We start from the raw sequence: 3,458 nt of genomic DNA on the forward strand, positions 1-3,458 counted from the left end.
CCCCTGCCTGGCCCCCAGCCCGGAGTCCGAGCCCGAGCCCGCGGCCGCCTGACAGACGGAGCGCCCCCGGGCACTCAGGGCACCCCCGCCGCCACCATATGCGCCCCTCCCGGCTGACCTGCGCTGCTGCCGCCGCGCGACCGCACACCCTGCCGCCTCTCCCGCTCACGCTGCCGCCACCGCCTCTTGTGCTGTACCCGCGGCTGGCCTCGAGCGCCCCATTCCCACCCAGCCCAGCGTCCGCCTGTTTACTGTGATTGGGACGGAACGCGACGGTCCGGCCCCGGCGCGCAAGCGCACCCGCTCCTCCCGCTGCCACCGGCTTCCCGGGTCGCTTAGCTGTGACGACTCAGCCCGTCAAGGATGAGCGCCCGGGCCCTCGCGCGGGACATGCTGGGAGTTATAGTCTACAGATCCCTCAACGCCGAGCCCCCCTGAGACGGCTCGTCCCGGAAGCACACTACAACACCCAGAAGACACCGCGCCTCCTCTCTCCCCTCCCCACTGGGCTCCCTAAGGGGACTAGAGCGCGCGCACCGAGCGCTGGAGTTCTTCAGGCGCCTGCGCAGTAGGATGCTTAGGGGCTGGGAGATGTGGCACGTACTCGAGCAATTCAGGCGCGGACGTGGGCCTGAAGAGGGTAGACGCGTTCGTCCTCGCGCTCCGGCGGCCTGTCTCTTTGCTACCGAAGTGTGCGCTGTCCCGCGCTGACTGCAGCAGTCCTAACCGGTCCAATCTGCCTGCGGGTGGGGCCTGCCTGGCCTCCCCGGGTGGAGTCATTCGTTTGGGGTGGGGACACTGGCCCTGGGTTTCAGAGGAAGGGGAGCGCCTGGCCTGTGCGGAGAGCGTCGGAACAAACTGTCAGAACGTCCTGGGGAGTCGTGGAATGGGAGCTGCATGTCGCCAGCGGAACTGAGTTCCCTCCAGAACCCTTCACAAGGGCTCGAAAAATCGTCCCCTCGTGCACGCTGAAAGCTGAAATCCGGCAGGCCTTGGAGCCTCCTTGCTTTATAAACTTAGGCAGTTATTCGAGGAAAGACGGGATCTCCACCGCTCAGGCCGCCACAGTCACTGCTTTCCTATGAGCCCCTCCATTCAAAACGTCTTACCCCCACGCATGGTGACACATGCCTGTAATCCCAGCACGCAGGAGGCTGATGCAGGAGATGGCTGCGAGTTTGAGGGCAGCCTAGACTACCCTGTTTCCAAGAAGAAACCAAAAACTTCTTTCCTGAACTGATCAGTGCGGTCCATTTTGCACTGTGCTCCAGTATTGGCCTTCCTCACATCTGGCCCTGAGTCTGTTGCGTGTGTTCTGCTTCTTCTTTATTGTAGAGAACCCCTTCAGCAGCTCGAAGTTGGACACAGGGGTCGGGAACAGCCTTCCTATGGCCCCTCCAGCAACACAACAGTCTCCCAGGACCACCAGGATGGCCGCTGACCGTACACACACTCTGCTTCTGCCAACACTGATTCCATCAAGGGACAAGCAGGGACGTAGCTAGACATTCTTGCTTGAAATTGCTGTATGGATACAAAGAAGTGGGAGAGACTTAGTCACTGCTGGTGGTCATATTTCCTGTAGTATGACGTGGCCTTTCTGCAGTAGGAATGGCTGAGGCCGAAAGGAGAAGAGAAAGGACAGAGAAAAAGCAAGTTGTAGAATGTGTCTTTATTTCATCCCATGTTTTGAGTGGCTGTTCCTTAATGTTCTAAGCATGTGAGCACAGATGCACCAACCAACATATAAGCGATACCTACATTTATTATGTAGAAGAGGTGCAAATATAGAGGATATTTGTTGGCTCCCTCCTTAGCATTCTTTCTTCCCACTTGAGCCATGCAGCATAACCATTACCTCAGGTCACCGAGTACCAGAGGTGGTCATTACGTAACCTTACTAGACCCAATGTGCCCACAAACACTTGAATTGGGGCTCCTAGTAAAATGCAGCCTCCTTGCTCTTGTGTACAAGTACATGAGGTTTGCAAATATGACCATTTTTCTCCTATAAGGGGAAAGCCTAGAGGAATGAAAATTCAGAGGACAGCCAGTGGAGCCAGAGGATGAAGTCAATACTGTCAAATGCCGCAAAGATAGCTCATAACCTGTGCTTGGTGGAATCATTAGAACTGCAATAGCAAAACTTGCCTTTTTAATACTGCAAAATATCCTATCTACAGACTGTTTAGAACAGGAAGCGAGGACTATCTTTAAACTTGTGAGCCGTAAGTGTCCTGTGTCTTTTAAGCTGGTTGCTATTAAAATTCTAAGAACTTACTAATTTAGTTGGATTTATTTTACACAACACTGAAACGTCTTGACTACTATCCACTCACTACCTCATGGTCAGTAATTCTCTGCACACAAAACAAACATAAAGTTGGATAAAAATGGCAAAAGCAACCATTTCGGAGCAGTGGAAATCAAATACAAATAACAACCTAAGAAATATCTACTCTTCAAAAACAGAAGTTCAGTAGAAATAGTCCATGTCTGTGGTCTTTGAAGCTGCTTCTTTCTCTCTCTCTGGACAGGGAGATTTTAGAAATTAGAGGGCCACTGAAGGATAAAATAAGCTTGTACAGTCTCTGATTAGCTGAGAAATGAGGCACTTGAGTGGGATTGACCCAAGAGACCCACTGTTACGGTTTGTGTCTGGGTGTCCCCCCCAAAGCCTCATGCGGTCATGGGGCAGGCTTTTAGAGTTTGATTGATTATGGGTGTGAGAGCTGCACCCGCCCTGGGGTGGATAGTTTGCGTATGTAAGGGAGAGCAAGAGCCTGCTTGGGGCCATTTCCTGGCTTTTGTGCTTCTGGCCATTTCCTCCCTTGTATGTACTTGTTGCTTTTGCTGTGTTCGGATGCCATGAGTTGTAGCTCTCTGCCATGTGCCAGTCTGCCTTGTAATCTGCCAAGTATGGACTGAAACCTCCACGAACTGTAAGCGAAATAAACCTTTCCTTCCTTAATTTTGGGCGTCAGGTATTTTGTCCCAGCAAGGAGAGAAAAGTAACCAAGACACCCACTTTAAAAGTGAAAGTCATAGGAGGCTTGAGAACTGGTGGTAGGTTGGAACGCTTTCTTCAACCAACAGTGTTTGAGTACAGCCCTTTCCCTAATCACTTGCTGAGCACTGGCCTGTGCAGTCATGCACCAGAAAGTCAGGTTAAAGATCCAAATGATAAAAAGAAGCATCAGAGGTATCAGCACCACACATCATGGGAAAGGCAAGATTTTAAATCTGCTTAAATCTGGGCATATAACTAAAGATAAAATACCAACCACACCATGAAAAATTAAAATGCATGTAGAGTTGTAATACATAAAACCCTCCCATTTCAACCAAAAATAGTAGTTCTTACAGAGAAACAGGAAAATGTCATCCACACTCAGGGAGGAAAGAAAGCAATCAACAGAAAATATCTTTAGGTAGGCCCTAATGTAGGGCCTTAACAG

General features: G+C 51.2%; 1 protein-coding gene across 4 annotated transcripts in view; it reads right to left on the minus strand.

The window, feature by feature from the left end:
* Ralbp1 (ralA binding protein 1) overlaps positions 1-2,292 on the minus strand; it is a 44,369-nt gene extending 42,077 nt beyond the window's left edge. Inside the window, exon 1 of one of the 4 annotated variants that reach the window (XM_005372599.2) lies at positions 605-2,292. The gene's annotated coding sequence lies outside the window, so the exon portion shown is untranslated. Of the gene's footprint in view, positions 1-118; positions 362-604 lie in introns of those variants that run through there. The other 3 variants (XM_005372601.2, XM_005372598.2, XM_005372600.2) reach the window with 3 other exon arrangements.
* Between the last annotated feature and the right edge of the window lie 1,166 nt (positions 2,293-3,458).

The sequence above is a fragment of the Chinchilla lanigera genome, unplaced genomic scaffold, assembly GCF_000276665.1.
Source record: "Chinchilla lanigera isolate Chin_1 unplaced genomic scaffold, ChiLan1.0 scaffold00001, whole genome shotgun sequence".
NCBI classification, from domain to species: Eukaryota; Metazoa; Chordata; class Mammalia; order Rodentia; family Chinchillidae; genus Chinchilla; species Chinchilla lanigera.